We start from the raw sequence: 17,478 nt of genomic DNA, 5'->3' as shown, positions 1-17,478 counted from the left end.
TATTAATTAAAATGCACTGCTTATGCACGCTAGTCTTTTGTAAGCCTCTTAGAACAGGCAGACGGAAGAGAAATGAAATCAAACTTTTCAGTTGTTGTTAGGTAATCCAATCTGATGGAGGAGTCTCAATGAAATCTACACCAGCACACAAAAGCAGCAAATTAAAGGAGCCACTGTAAAGTTAAAATAAAAAATCAGCTGATTAGCAATTCCTTGAAATTCTACCTTAGCAAATGCAGATGGTCTTGGCTTTGTTCTCCTGGCAGGTTACTGGGGCCACTGCTATTTAAATCTGAGCTACATCCTTGGTGAGAAAAATTAAATATAAGTTTGTTTAACTCTGGCACATAAACATGTCATGGCAAAACTACTGTAGTTAAAAAGACATTAATTTAGGCTTTATAAGTAAGCTTTCTCTGTTAGCATGTTTTTATCAAGAAAAAAATCACCAACGTGATAAAGCAGTAAATACAAACATAAAATTAATACAATGTCAAAAGAGCCCAGCCAGTCTGTGAATGGACAATTAATTGAGGAAGAAACCAGTTCTCAGAAAATTGAGATTTGTTGCCTATGATCCAGGAATACAAAATACGATCTATATTTTCTAACACACAGCAGTGCCCTAAGATTCTGGTTTTTGTTGGGAATGTATGGTTACTAGAGTGCAAATGTTTCAGAGAAATATTCACAAAATGTTTCAGTTTAAGTGAATGGTCAGGGAGTTCCTACACTGTTGCTTTTTTGTTAGGAGTGCTAATATGCTGCTGTCACTCTTGAGAGTTTACTTCTAGAAAGAAGTCCTCTAGAAGCATTTAACAATCTGTCTGCTATAATTTGCAATTAACAATTCACCTGGCCACTGGTTTGTATTGAGGTTAATATTACTTGCAATCCCCTTAATTAATTCTCTTTTGAGATAGAGAGAGAGAGCGAGGGAGAATGCTCACAGGAGCTGGGTGGAGGGAAGGGTTGGGGGAGGGAGAGGGAGAAGCGGACTCCCCGCTGAGCAGAGAGCCAAAGGAGGGGCCTGATCCCAGCACCCTGAGATCATGACCTGAGCCGAAGGCAGATGCTTAACCGATTGAGCCACCCAGGTGCCCCTCCTTAATCAATTCTTTTTTTTTTTTAAGATTTTTTTTTTATTTTTATTTATTTGAGAGAGACAGAGAGAATGAGAGAGAGAGAGCACATGAGGGGGGGAGGGTCAGAGGGAGAAGCAGACTTCTCGCTGAGCAAGGAGCCCGATGCGGGACTCGATCCCGGGACTCCAGGATCATGACCTGAGCCGAAGGCAGTCGCTTAACCAACTGAGCCACCCAGGCGCCCCAATTCTTATCATAAAATATACAGTTGAAGTGGTAGATACCGTCTATATAAATATTGAACAACCAGTTCTTGAGGTTGAGGATTGGAATGCCTTGATTTGTTTTTTTTTGTTTGTTTTGTTTTTTAAATTTATTTATTAGAGAGAGAGAGCGCAAGAGGGGGTAGGGTTAGAGGGAGAAGCAGACTCCCCGCCGAGCAGGGAGCCTGATGTGGGACTCGATACCCGGACTCCAGGATCATGACCTGAGCCGAAGGCAGTCGCTTAACCAACTGAGCCACCCAGGCGCCCCTGGAATGCCTTGATTTGTAATGCTTACTTATATTCTAGGTGTTAATATGCCCATCATGATTGATTTCAAGCTACCAATCAGACATCACGAATTATGGTGTTGGGGTGTGATGTACAAGTAGCCAAAATTCCTTATTATTTCTACCAAATAGGTACAAAAAGAAGCAAAAAACCCTCAAGAGCATAGACTACAATGCAATAAAATAATTAGAAACTATTGAGTTTCAAATGTTTGTACCTTTTTATATAATAAAATAATTTAACATAATTTTGTATAATGTATTATGCAATTTTTAATAATGGCTATATTTAACAACGGGCTTGAAAAATTCCCAAAAATTTAACAATGGATTCCTGTGATTTAGTATGAGCAGTCATGGTAAGTCTTTCAGAACTAAGTAATCTTTTTCCTAAAAAAAAAATTTCATTTTGAGGATGAAAATTTAGAAGGCCTTCACTAAGCATCTAGATGAGTACTTTCTAGACATTCCATTTCATTCACCAACCCCTTCACACTTCTTTAGGCATCTTCCAACACACATTGGGGTGCAATGAGGAAATAAATGTTTCCTGTGAGCGAACACATTATCATCGATCCCTAAACATTTCATTCTCACAGTCCCTCCTCTGCAGGTTGTTTCTCTTCTATGAAGAGCATGTCCAGTCACCGTGCCTTTCCATTTGCCCCATCCCGTACTTGCCACAGCCCACAACTCATGCTAACTGCTCAGACAGGAGTGTACCCTGCCAACTCTGGACATGGTCTTGAAAACAGAGATTGCAGAAGCACTGTAACTGACTTACCTTCTCCTCCATTTGATTTTTTTCTGTGGCAAATGGTGACTATGAAATGGACTTCTAAAGATTAAATGGGACATTTATTTAACTCTCGCTTGGCCAAAGCCTCTTATACAGCTTTGGAAAATGTCCCCGGTTGTAATCTAACAACAATGTCTCCCAAACCACAATTTAATGACATATTTCATGGGATAGAATTAACAATTTTATACTATCCTACAAAGCCAACTATTGAGATGATGTGGATGGTTATCACTAAGAGTCACCATCCATTCTGGGTTGACTGAGGTAGTTCCAATTTATGTTTACTGTGCTGGTGTAGGTATTAATAGCGTCCAGTGCACTCTCAAAGGAGTCCTGGTTTGGATGATAAAGTATATGGTCACTCTTTCCCTAACCCAACCGTGGTTTCTTGTTCTAACTCCTGACTCAACTAGGTACCGCAAAAGACCTTGAAAATCAGTTCATCCCAATCTTAACCCAAATTCTCTCTGAAAACCTACACTTGCAGGCTGCTGCTTGTGTTATTGATATCTCTAATATACCAAATTATTAAGATCTTTAAAAAAAATTTCCCCTTCTTTTCCATATAAAATGATTTATCAACTTTCCATAGAGTTTTATCCTGAACCCAACTCAACTGCTCGATCCTCGTTCCCACTGCCACCAATTTAGCTTAGGTTTTCTCTCCTGGGCTGCTGAAAATGTTTTCTAACTGCCCTCATTATTTTGTTTCTCCAATTCATCCTATACAGTCTCACCAGAGGCTGTATGAAATTTTTGAGAGAAAGACCCATCCAAATGTCTCTTTGTGTTGCCATCATTTAGAATGCACCCGGAACAGTTTAAGAACTCAGCGTTATTTGTTAAATAAAAAAACTAATAAACACATGTTAAAGTACCCTTCCTAAACCAGTCACTTATGCCAACGCCTATTTAAAAACAATCTTTCAGTAGCCTCCCTCTATTGCCCAGAGCAAAGTCTTTTCTCTGCATCCAAGGGCTTTCATGCCTTGGCACGTTCTCTCTCCACCGTGTCTGATCATCTGGGCTCTTATGCCAAGGGTCTTGCCAGAGAAAAGGACACACCCTTCCCAGTACTGTTCCATGCTCATCCACCTTCATACCCGTGGTCCTGCCATTACCAAGACACCAATCATCTTCCGCCTTAAATGTCCCCAGCCCATCTTCCGAGGGTGTGATAAATCACTAAGTTAAAGGACTGATCATTGCAGCAAGAATTTAATGTGATGCAAATGGTAGTGATCACAACTCACGTTTGCTAAAGGCATGTTTCTGCTTCCATAGGTAATCAATTGTACATTTGGTGGGGGGAAACCAGTCTTTTTACAAATAATGCATTTCATCTTTCTAAAGTGAAACTAAATAAAAAATATGACACCCAAAGAGATGATTTAAGATGATTTATTTTATTCAGAATATCCCGGTTTACAGTAGCTTTTAGTCTTAAATGAATATAAAATACTCCACATGATGTATTTTATGTATTTTTTATGGTTCCATCACTACATTTCTTTCTCTAGTAGCTTTATAATAGATGCCATAAAAAAGGTCATCAGCAAAACATAAAATTAATATTTGTAAGTAAGTCTTCTAATATGTGAAGATAGGACAACATTCAAGAGGCCTTTTGTGTCTGACTTTTTTGAATCCAGGAGCCTAGATAATAAAGAAGTAGGAACAAACAATAATTTAAACAAATGAAATAATAGCAAATATAGAATTGCTTTATTTGTATAGTTAAATCATACCCTTTGGAGTTATTTAAGGAAAATTAAGTCAATAATTTTAGTTCCATTTATAATTACTTAGTAGACTTTGAGAGGCAGATTTTATTCCCAATATTTTTTTCTGTGACTTCTTTTATAAAAATAGGGATTTTAGTAATTCCAAGAGTAAGTATAAATCTGAACTTTGAAGGGGTCACTTGTAGTTCAGGATTTGGAAGATAAAATGTTTAAATGAGCCTTGAGCTTAGTATAACACATGTGCTGCTTCTATCCTTTTTGCAATAATACCTCAGAGCAAATAAAACCAGCTGTGTAAATGAAAAGTTCAAATTAGATATGTTTAGAACAGCCGCTAGTACCAAAGAATCCATTTGAAGATCTATTCTATTCCTTCTGTTCCTGAATACAAACAAACAAACTGTCACTAAAACTTCATGAGTACCTGAATCAGGACATCTCTGATTTATGGCAAAAACTAATGTAACCCAAAGGTTATTCCCTAGATGAGCTAAAAAGTTTCAGAATACAATATTTAGATAGATAACAGATATGTAGATAGGTAGGTACATAGATACATAGATACATAGATGATAGATGATAGATGATAAAGATAAATAATGGGTTTATCTCTAATATTATGAATATAAAATATTATCCTGAGAAATATAGTAAATGACCAAGAATTTAAAAATTATATATTTATTTATAGCCCATCTAGACTAATATATGATGTAAAATATTTTGACAGTTCATTTAAAACAGACCTAAGAAGTCTAGTAATTGTGTACTAGCTAAATTGTGAATGTTTCCATTAATTCTAGCTAAATAACCTGGCTACAACAAGTAAAGCCACAGTTAATTTAAGATTAGTACTGTAATTACAGAACGGTGTCATTCTGCTGTGAAACATAGTTTTGAGAGATTAGTTTATATTCTTATCTTTGAGAAAGTCTGTATACAAATCACTCCTTAGAAGTAGATGACTTCCTTGTCTTGATAAACGTGTGGGTTACATAAATGTGGCCATTTGTCAAAATCGGCTCTAGTGAAGCATGAATCCATTCCCAGCTCACACAAATACATATTGAGTTAATCCAGGAGGAACCTCAGGTTTTTCCTCTGTCAACATCCTTAGAGGCCACAGGTATGAGCTAAAGGAAGTGTCATACGGCTGGATCTTACCTGTCCTCTCTCTCCACCTGCCCTGATAGGATCCCCCACTGTGTGCCATTTCCATAGCACAACAAATTGCTCCCAGGCCTGCTCTAGCTTGTGACAGATCCCAGCCCGTGGTGGCCAGGCTGATCACACGGTCACTTGATATCCCACTGTCAAGTGTTCCATCTATACTAGGGCCCAGGAGCACTTGGGAGTCGCTGTTCAGTTTTCTGATGCAGAAAGCAAGTCCTCACTCCAGAACCCTAGAGATCTGGGCTACAACTCTTTAATTAGGGACTGCCACACAAGGAATCCTCTAGCACTGGGGGGTCTGCTGGGTCATGCAGCCTGAACGGCAGGGCACAAACCTGCAGCAGAGGCTCCTGTTGCTTTGGACTCTCCTCAAAACAGGCAGCCTTTGGAGTCATTTGATAAATGGTTGGAGCAGTGGTGGTCCCAAGTATGGTATACGTTGCCTACACATCCAAGGGATACAATATGTGATATCTTGTCCTTTATCATAAAGGGATTGACCTGGCTTGCCCAGACCACAGCAGGCCACTCTATATTTGTAAGGTTAATCTCCTACTCTTTGGCACGCTCTCACTTACTAGGACACCTTGAGTATGTGTCCCTTCCTGTGTTCAATTAACACACTGTCATCAATACAGGGGACTAACATGATGTTCTACAGAAAGAGGATCAAGGGCCCTGGAAACCTTAATTAAAAAAAAAAAATTTTGGGCGCCTGGCTGGCTCAGTTGGTTGGGCAACTGCCTTCGGCTCAGGTCATGATCCTGGAGTCCCGGGATCGAGTTCCGCATCGGGCTCCCTGCTCGGCAGGGAGTCTGCTTCTCCCTCTGACCCTCCTCCCTCTCATGTGCTCTCTCTCTCAAATAAATAAATAAAAAATCTTTTAAAATTTTTTTTTAAGATTTTTTATTTATTTTAGAAAGAGGGAGAGAGAGAGCACATGTGAGTGGGAGGGAGGGGCAGAGGAGAAGAGAAAATCCCAAGATTCTGCCCTGAGTGAGGAGCCTGACGCAGGGATTGATCTCACGACCTATGAGATCATGACCTGAGCCTAAACCAAGAGTCTGATGCTTAGCTGAGCCACCCAGGTGCCCCTTAAAAGTTAAGTTAAAACCTTAACTTTTTTTTTTTTTAAAGATTTTATTTATTTATTTGACAGAGAGAGAGACAGTGAGAGAGGGAACACAAGCAGGGGGAGTGGGAGAGGGAGAAGCAGGCCTCCCGCCGAACAGGGAGCCCGATGCGGGGCTCGATCCCAGGACCCTGAGATCATGACCTGAGCCGAAGGCAGTTGCTTAACCAGCTGAGCCACCCAGGCACCCCAACCTTAACTTTTTTAAAGTATTATGTAGGCCAAACAGAGAACAGTTTATGACAGCTGCTGGATATAGTCCTATGTCTTTCTTTTTCACCTGGCATTATTCAGAAGGATTTTCTCATGCCATTTAATATTCCTTTAAAAGTAAGTCTTGAATGGCTGCATAATAGTCCATCATATTACTATATGATATTCATGAAACTATTCTCAAATTACTGGATATTTAAATCTCAGAAAATGTTTGTCATGAAAATAGTATTGTGATAAACACTTTGCATATAACTCCATTTTCATCTTTATTTCCTGAAAAGAATTTCCTAGACATGAAATTACTACTAGAGGGTAGTAAATTCATACTGACAAACTGTTCTCCAGAAATGGTGTACTGCATTATAGCCTACTGGCTGTGTTTTAGTGCTCATTCCCCATGTTCTGGCTAGCACTGATATTGGTATCTTTTTTAACTTTTGCAAATTCTCATTATTATTTTTCTAATATAGTTGACCCTTGAACAATGGGGGTTAGGGGTGCTAACCCACTGTGCAGTTGAAATTCTGTGTATAATTTTTGACTCCCCCAAAACTTAACTACTAATAGCCCACTGTTACTGGTAACATAGTTGATTGACACATATTTTATATGTTATGTGTACTAGATACTGTATTCTTACAAAGAAGTAAGCTAAAGAAAAGAAAGTGTTAAGAAAATCATAAGAAAAAGACAATGCATTTATAGTACCATATTGTATTTAATGAAAAAAATGTGCATATCAGTGGACTTGGACAGTTCAAGGGTCAACTCTAAAGTTGTGATATAAAGTTGAATATTTTCATGTATTTATTGGAAATGCTTATTTTCAATTTTTTCCCCAAACTTCCCAGAGAAGGAGATAGTATAATCGCCTTCTGTATTATTTCATGTTCTCATAAGTATTAAATCTTTCTCATCTTGGGGCGCCTGGGTGGCTCAGTCGTTAAGCGTCTGCCTTCGGCTCAGGTCGTGATCCCAGGGTCCTGGGATCGAGCCCCGCATCAGGCTCCCTGCTCCGCGGGAGGCCTGCTTCTCCCTCTCCCACTCCCCCTGCTTGTGTTCCCTCTCTCGCTGTGTCTCTCTCTGTCAAATAAATAAATAAAATAAAATAAAATAAATCTTTCTCATCTTTAATTTGGTGTCATAACCCATTCAGTTTAAGACTCCAACCTGTTAGCATTTTTCACCAGAAGGAGAATTACTCCTTTTGATTCAACCAAATACTCAAGATACTCATTCAATAACTACTCTATAAACTGTTTCATTGTCCTCATCCTGTGGGATGAGTGCCTTCACCTCTCTTCTTCCTTATGGAGGTGCTTCTTATGGATGCTTTCCATTTTGAGTCCCCTGGGGTTCATGGCTGATCATTCTGGGATGTGAGAGGTATAAACAGTAAGGAGGTAATCCTGGTGCTTTTCATCTAGAGATTAAATGTAGATGCAGACTAATTCTTAACTAACCAAATTTTAGTTATTTCTTTGCTCTTCTCAAAGTTTTTACTGTTCAATTTTTACTCTTCAATTGCAGAATTGAAAATGGAATGGATGCTACATGTCACAATATGGATGAATCTTACAAACATGATGTTGGGTGAAGGAAGTTGGTCACAAAATGTACATACTCTATTTACAAGTGGTTCCATTGACTTGAAGTTCAAGAACAGGCAAACTAATCTACAGTGATAGAAGTAAATAGCAGTTACTTTTGGCTGGGAGAATACTGGCTGGAAGACGCTTGAGAGAGCCTTCTGAAATGTCTTGTCATTTGATCTGGGGGAGAGGTTCATTCATGGTATATACACATATTAAAATTCATCAATTAAGAATTATGCACTTTACTGTATATATGATGTATATCAATAAAAATTTAAATGAAAGGGAATAGTGTGCTCTAATATGAGTCTTCTGTTAAGTGAGTAGTAAGGAATTTATGGGTTTTTTTTTCCTTTTCTACCTGGATGTCTCTGTAACTACATAATCTTAAACCTCTTTTGTAAGACTTTTATTCTGAGGTTATTATCTCCTTCCAGTTGAAGTGCAAGAAAATCATTTCTAACTAGAAGCGTTAGAAGTTACAAGGATAAAGACCTGTAGAGTAAATTTTTGTAAATTTTTTCCCAGAAAGCCAGATATTTCACAGCAAATCTCATATATCTTTACCCCTTTCTTAGGTTAGTTTAACATCAGTAATTCTTAATATGGAAATGCCACAGAAATTTCACACTTTAATATTAATTATGCTAGATGTTAATACAATTAACAAGATTTGTAATATCACCAAGTAATTTGTAAAGTTATCTCAAGAGATTAGAAAAGCAAGACAGAATCTTCAGATCACTGTATTATATCTACCTGATTAATGGTTTTTAAGAACTTTTAAAAAACGTTTCTTATCTACTACCTTATGTAGTTTTCTCCCACTCTCAAAAAATAAATGGTAATAATCTTTTGTTTAGATCTTATTTCTTCTACTAAGCAAGAAATTAATGCATAATAATTCTTTGTCAAATGGGGACACCTGGCTGGCTCAGTTGGTGGAGCATGTGACTCTTGATCTCAGGGTTGTAGGTTTGAGCCCCACAATGGGTGTAGAGATTATTGAAAAATAAAAATCTTAAAAAAAAGAAATAGAATTCTAGCTCATACCAATACAGCTGACCCACCAGAAAAGCTGCTCATTTAAAAATATAAGAAATATTTTAAAGGAACCATTTTGAAATGATCACTTTTATAAGTCACATGAAGTTCCAAGGACCATATGTCTGATTACCATTGGATGGAGCCAACACATCAAAATATCTAATTGATATTTTCTAAGGAACTGTAGATTATTATTACACATTCTTCTTGAATTGTTCCTATGAACAAATCTCAACAACCATTTGGGAAAACTTGATTTTGTTTTTTTCCACGAAAGATTTGAAAACAGTCAATTTTAAAGTGTGCTCACAACGGAACCTATTACAAGGTACTACATGCCAGGTATTAAGTAAGCAGTGGGAAATCGTTTCAAGGATACCTTTACTACTTTACATGTCTAAGAATGCAACTTTCCCTCTATACCCTTCATTAAATCCCAAATTAATCTATAAACGTAATAGAATTTTAATCAGAATCCCTTAAAAGATTTTTGGAAACTAGAACAGAATTCTGAAATTCAGCTAAAATAATACAGGCTCAAGAAGTGAAGCATCTTTAGAAAAAAAAAGTAAGACAGGAGTGTGTCTACCAGATACTGAAACACAAACTTGTAATTCCCAGCTACCATTTACTGAACGTCTCCTATGGCTGTCTGGCTGCTGAACTACAGCAGCAGAGACCACTGTGAGTCCCAGTAGAGTGACACATCTTGGGTGGACCAGCCAGTCACCTGGCGATAGATTGATGTGCCTTTCATGGGGGTGCAGCAATTTGTCCCCAGTGGAATATACACAGGTATTCTCTATTTGAAGTTACTTTCATGCCCCAAATAACTTATCATTGATTTGCTGAAGACTTTATTTTCTATCATGGTAATCCTGACAACATAATTTTTGACCAAGGAATTTACTCTATGTCAGTAGATGTAAGATGACTATTAATGTTCGTGTGACTTACCGGTCTTACTATATATCCCATGACCCAGAAGTGTTTTATTGATAGAGTGACCACACATCTTGCTGTGCCTACGATGGCCTTGATTTATGCCTTGTTGTTCCAGAATAATTATTCAAAGTGCTCCCTTTGCTCTCAAAATGTCCTTCTTTAAATGATAAATTATATGGGCATTCTACTTATTGACATTTCAATTATAGCTTTAACTGAGAAACCACGCTTGTAAGTTTGTGGTGCTATCCTTTAGGATTCAATAGTAGATCTGAACCCACCTCCATATATGGTGCTTTTCTCTCTATAAATAGAACACAATCATCCAAGAACAATTGGATATAAGGATAAGTGTATCTCTCACTATTATACTTAATGACCCTCTTGCATAAATTTTGCTTCCCATCCCTAAGACTTGGACTTTGCTAGCTGGAGATTATTGCTCAAGGGATATGTTTAGTTATCTACTGCTGTAGAAAAAGAGTTCACTCCAACACTTAATGGCTTAAAATGGTAATCATCATTTACTATCTATCATGATTACTTTCGTTAAAAAATGTGGATGTATTTGAATGGTTCTGGTTTGAGATTTCTCATGAGGTTGTAGTCAAATGGTAGCTGGGACTGGGGTCCAAGTTTTCTTCTTCATTTAGTCTAGTGCCTGGACTGAGAAGACTAGAACATCTGGGGGCCAGAACAGCTGGAGCTCATTGAATATCTCACTAGGTAGTCTCTTCATATGATCTCTCCAGCATGGCAACTTCAGGGTAATTCAAAGTTCCCAGAGTACATGGAAAGAAGGAGAGTGAGGTTGGGAAAAAGAGGGGGGTGCAGGCAGAGAGAGAGAGAGAAAGAGGGAGGGAGAGAGAAGCATTATGTCGGTCAAGGCACTTACAAGGATTTTCCCAGGTTTAAGGGGATGGGGCATAGACCTCACCTCTCAGTGCAAGGTTGTTAATAGCACATTGGAAGACGAGCATGTAGAATGAAATATGTATTGATGCAGCAATAAAATACAGTCTACTATAGGACACAATACTTGTTCCATTGAATTAAAAACTGAGACTCAGGGCCAACCCATGGGCATGTGGTCACTGTAGTCCCCCAGTGTCCCATGCTTAGAAGCACCTCATGCTTGGTTTAATGCTCTGCTGTTGCCATCTTGAAATTTTTAATACATTTTTAACTAGGGACCCCCATTTCATCTCACAGTTTCGCAAATTATGTAGCTGGTCATGCTGAGATTGTTACCTGGCTATTTCAGGCTCTTCATTTACTGAAAAAACAGGTAAGAAAATAGGGTTATGGTTTACTGGGGTGATTAACTCTAGGGAAACTCAGGTTGCTAATAAACTACAGAAGTAGTTAGGACATGAACTGGTACAGGAAAAACTAAAGGAAGCCTATAAAAGAAGTACTACCAAGGGAACACATCCTCTAGAAACAAAAATTTTCATCATCTCATAAAATGCTGGCTGAGGGCAAAAGGACTGGGTAGAGGAAAAGGCAAGACATAATTCTCAAATAAAGCCTGGGACTAGTTGCAGAAACAAGGACTATGGTATGTAATTGCATTTTATTCCTTGTATTTTCATGCTTATATTTATTAACCACTATTGTTCTTTATTCTTTTATCTGTGTGTGTGTGTCCTAGTGGTTGTTGACTGTACCATGTAGTCCATAGGCTACAGGGTAAAAAGAAAGGATTATAAAGAACTAAAGAAAGAATGGACATAATTTGGACATTTTGGATCATGATGGCTGCAGTAATTAAAGAATTTGGATTGATCACTTTTGGGGAAGTGGTGAGCATATTTTCAGTTGTGAGAAGGTTAACTGCATTACATGTTGCATTATAATTGCACTGTGTGTGTGTGTGTGTGTGTGTGTACATGTCATTGCGTCTGTCTTAAGAGGTGATTTGTAGGGGCGCCTGGGTGGCTCAGTCATTAAGTGCCTGCCTTCGGCTCAGGTCATGATCCCAGGGTCCTGGGATCTAGTCCCGCATTGGGCTCCCTGCTCGGCGGGAAGCCTGCTTCTCCCTCTCCCACGCCCCCTGCTTGTGTTCCCTCTCTCGCTGTCTCTCTCTGTCAAATAAATAAAATCTTTAAAAAAAAAAAAAAAGAGGTGATTTGTAGTGGAGATTTGCCTTCTTTTCAGGCCATGTAGCGTCTATGAAGAATTATACTGAGGCAATTCCTTATTTTATGGAGCCAAATTTGGCTTCACAGAAGCTGAAAATACCAGATACTTCTTTTCCTGGCTCTCTTGCTGCTAAGGTGTGTGCACAGAACATAGGCGTTCGCCAGTCATGTATTGAAATGAAAAGTAGGTGATGTAAAAAATTTATTCTGGTGATGGATCGCATGTTTGGCAATAGTTGTATCCATAGTTTCCAATCTTGTGGTATCCTGTTGAGTGCTGTCTTGCCCAGTGAGCTTAGCCCTGATTCTCCAGCCTTTTGGGTGAGCTACTCAATGTCCTTTTCCTAAGTTCCTTTTCTGTTAATTTAAGCCAGAGTCAAGTTTATAAAATATAAAATATAAAAAGATAAAAAGATTATTATTATATTATATATATTATATTATTATAAAACATTAAGAGTAATTGGGAATTTACAAAAAAAGTACAACATAATCCCATTTTTAAGGATGGGTAGGGAAATACCCATAGCAAAAATATTGGGTAGAATACACGAAAATTCAAACAGCAACTATTTCTGGTTTGTGGGACCATAGGAGGTTCTTCTCTCTCTTCCTCCTCCTCTTCTTTTTCTTCTCATTATCCTTCGTTCTCTGTTATTCCCTCTTTTCTCATTTTCTTTTCTTCTTCTTAAAACATCTTTTATGGTACTCCTTTATTATATAGACTAATTATTTGAAATACCTTTAGTGATTCTTAAAACATGAGGCAGAAAGAGGGTTTTACATTTATAGATTTTAACAAATTATAGAAATGGACAGGAACTTAGAAATTAAATACTCCAACATCTTCACTCATCCAGGACAAGATATTCAGGACCTGAAATGTTACTAATTCTAGGTCACACAGCAAGTTCAAGGTAGAGATAGCTCTAGAACATGGACCTTCACTCACTCAACAAATGTGGATGTGTCAGGCACTGTTCCAGGCATTGGTGATAGAGTAATGAATGAGATAAGATCACTGTTATCCTGAAGCTTAAATTCTATTGGGAAAGACAAACAATAACCAGGTAAAATGATAAATAATATGGTTTTAAGTAGTGATAAATGTTATGAGCAAAATAAAAGAATTACTTAATAGAAAGTGATCAGGTGAATAGATAGGAAGGTTAGGGGAGATTCTTTGTAGAGTTTATACTTCAGCTGAAATGTAACCAATGAGAATGAGGCAGACTGGGAGGATTTGGGAAGAGCATTGTAGGAATAATAAACAGTCAATGTGAGGCACTGAAGTAGACATGAGTTTCGCACAGTCAAGAAACAGAGAAGGCCAATGCAATAGGAGCCTTGGGGTAGGATGGGAGATGTGCCATGACATGTGATCAGAGATGTAGAAAGGGACCCGAACACTTAGAACTGTATGTGCTATGGTTAATTTTTTATAACAGGTTGTAGCCATTGGAAGTTTTATTGCAAGACAGTATGATCTAAGGGGAGCCTGGGTGGTTCCGTCGGTTAAGCATATGCCTTCAGCTCAGATCAGGATCTCGAGGTCCTGGGATTGAGCCCCGCATCAGGCTTCCTGCTCAGCAGGGAGTCTGCTTCTCCCTCTGCCTCTTCCCCACCACCCCCCACCACTCGTGCTCTCTCTCTCTCCCTCAAATAAATAAATAAATAATTTTTAAAAAGACAGTATGATCCAAGACAAAAATTAAGTAGAAAGAGTTAAGTTAGCCTTCTGGATTGTATTAGAATCCCCAGGAGGGATTGTTAAAACACAGGATTCTGGGCCACTCCCCCAAAATTTGTGATTCAATATTTCAGAATTTATATTTCTAGCAATTTCCCAGATGATGCAGATGCTGCCGGTCCAGGGATCACACTTTGAGAACCACTGGTCTGGTGCCATATTCTTGGTGACAGACAGTAATATCTTAGACAAGGGTGGTAGCTATGGGGTGAAAAGAAGTAAAGAAATTGGGGATGCATTGTGATGATAAAGCCAATAGGACTGACTTAGTGAGCTGAAGGGGGGTTGTGGAATGGCTTGAACTGCAAGGGGACAGTGATGTCAGTCACCGAGATGGGGGAGACTGAGGGGCAAGGAGAGAGGTCAAGAAGTGAAATCAATGACTAGGTGGCCTTTTGTTGTCATGTATCTCATTTCGGGTTTCAAATTATACAGGTGGAGGTAACAAGCAGAGAGTGAGCCCTTATAAGTCTGCAACTCAGGTGAGAGGCGGGAGCTGAAGACACAAGCCTATGTCATCAGCATATTGATGAGACTGAATGAGAATATAGAAAAAATAAAGCAGAGTAGAAAAATGGGCTCTGAAGCATTCCATCATTTTTTTTAAGTTTGGGCAAAAGAGAGCAAAGGAAACAAAGAGAGTGGCCAGAAAAGCAAGAGGGAAAGCAGGAGAGGGTGGAGTCATGACAGGGGAGGAGGGGAAGGGGGTCCAAGGAGGACACAAGTGAATGCAGGAGGGCTGGGAATGCCAGCTTCACCTCGCAGCATGGGGGGTACGGAGGACCCCGACAAGGGGAGTTTCGGTGACCTGAGAGCATCAGAGGTTGATTGCAGGGAGTTAAGAAGTGAATGGGACATGAGAAAGCGGAAGCAGAGAATGTGGGCAAATCGTCCAAGAAGTTCATCTGTGAACAGGCAGAGAGAAAGGAGACAGAGTAGTTGGAGGAGGATATGGATCAGTCCAGGGAAGGGGGCTTGTTTTTCTGGGGGGACTCTTAACTTCAGGGATCCCACATGAGGACTAAGACCACACAGAAGGGAGACGGGCAAGACCACACAGAAGGGAGCATCTGAGGCTGCCCACGGGGGCTCGGCTCTGCAGGGACTGAGTCCTTGGGCCGTGGGAGAAGTTGCCCAGGACAGTAGCTGGGAGGGAGCAGAGGACAGAAGGACATGGCCCTCCTGCTCCCCAGCACAGCGAGACACGGGGTTCTTTCCTCCTCCTGCTGCCCCCCCAAGAGTCACCAAGTATCATAGCACATTAATTAATTGCCGTATCTTTGCCAAATAATTTGGGAAGCCACAGGCAGGAATGGATTGGTTAGGAGGTAGAAGAGAGAAGGGAGTAGTAGATCTCCTTATGAAAAGAGGTAAAGCCAATGAGACTTGGGCATGTCCAGGGAGTTTTGAAAGCACGAGGCAAACTTGGTTTAATACACAATAAAATAAGGACATTTTGACTGATGAGTGACATGGTGAAAATGTCCCATGAGTGGCGCAGAAGAAAATAAGATGCCTTTATAATGTATGGTATATAAATAATCAGGGTAGAAAGGGTTGGCATGAAATGTTTTACTTCCTCCATCCTGAGGAACAAACGATCTTCTAAAGAGACTCTACCGTGCCTTATTTTAAATCTTCCATGATCTGTGACTTCATTAGTTAATCTGAATACAGAATCTAAACCCCTAATCAAGGTGGTAAGAATTATGTGTTTTAATTTAAAACACTCAAATACTTAATTTGGTATTCCAAATAAACCAAGTGGCCTGGGATTCAGATGTTTTAGTAAGTTCTAAGGTTTTATACTATTGGCCATCTGCTCAAGCAGGAGACAGACTGAAAGCTCAGGAATAAAGATACATCAAATATTCATGGGGATCAAATAGAAATACATTCTTCAGGAAAAAACCATTTCCACCTCGAGATGTGCTACAACACACAAATCTCCTGCATTTTGTTGTTAGGGTTGTGTCTGCTAAGGGTACATCACATGGTATCGACTTGGTTTCAGATGTAACCTACATATGCTGACAGTTTGGGCTGATCTGTTCGAAATATTGTCCATCCTCCTTCTGTGGGAAGCCGCTAGGAGCAAGGGGGCATTTACAGTTAAATGTAATTTTTATCCATGAGCTCACTCAGTCTTTCTTAGTGTCTTGCTTTCGATCTCTCTGTGTGTGACAGGTTCAGAGGGATAGTCTTGATAAGCATGCAGAAGTTTGGATGTTTGTTTGAACCTCTTGCACCTGCACAAATCCAGCCAGAATCTTTTGAGCATGCAGCCTGTCTTGGAAGTTTGCTAGTACCTCTGACCTTCTTTCTGATCAGCAGTCCGGGGCCGATTGTCGATCTCGTGGCATCTCATCACTTCTGCTCTGATCCCAGGCAGGAAGGGACAGATGCAGGCACTCGGTGAACATCCACATTTTAAGAGGGAAAGAAAGGGCTGCATTTTTGGCATTGGCTTTATGTGGCATCAAAGGATGCACAGGGATGAAGAGCTGCTTCAGACTGGAGAAACTGAATTATTACCAAATTTGAGGGATACTCTGCCTCTAAGTTGTAAATTTTAATCCTTCATTTTTTAACGACTGAGCCACCCAGGCGCCCCTTTCATCCTTCATTTTTAAAAAAAAATTTAAAGATTTTATTTATTTGAGAAAGACAGAGAGCACACATTCCAGCAGGGGTAGGGGCAGGGAAAGAGAAGAGCAGAGCAGACTGCGCTGAGCACAGAGCCTGACGTGGAGCACGACCCTGAGATCATGACCTGAGCCAAAATCAGGAGTCGGCCTCTAAACCGACTAAGCCACCCAGGTGCCCCAACTTTAGTTCTTTAGATAAAAAGTCTTTTTTAGCTCATAGACATCACTTTATATTAACCTAATTTATTTTTGGTATTCATTCATCTAGTTTATGTTAATCTCCAGCTCAGAGCTGGGTGCTGGATGAAGTACTGGGGATCCATGCATGGATAAGCTGCGTAAGTAACTACTCAGGGAAGGGCTCCTCTAGGAGGACCCTTTTCTCCGACTTCCACTGAGTCAGCACCTTTTCCTCCGCCCTCATGGCACCAGATACATTAGCGTTTATTACTCATCTACCTGTTAGGTGGATGTTGCCGGTTGGAGGCTGGCTTTGCCCAGTTTGGTTCTCAACTGTGACATAGGCCTAGGTCTGTTCCATTCATTCTTTATCTTCCTTCGGCCACTGGATCCCCAAGGATCTCCGAATGGCATAGGCAGAAGCACAAGAGGGGCAAGTGGAAATGTGACGCTCTTGTGGTCA

This window comes from Leptonychotes weddellii, chromosome 4, assembly GCF_054177405.1.
Source record: "Leptonychotes weddellii isolate Sample4059 chromosome 4, ASM5417740v2, whole genome shotgun sequence".
NCBI lineage: Eukaryota > Metazoa > Chordata > Mammalia > Carnivora > Phocidae > Leptonychotes > Leptonychotes weddellii.
The sequence above is the reverse complement of the archived record's forward strand: the minus strand, read 5'-3'. Positions refer to the sequence as shown.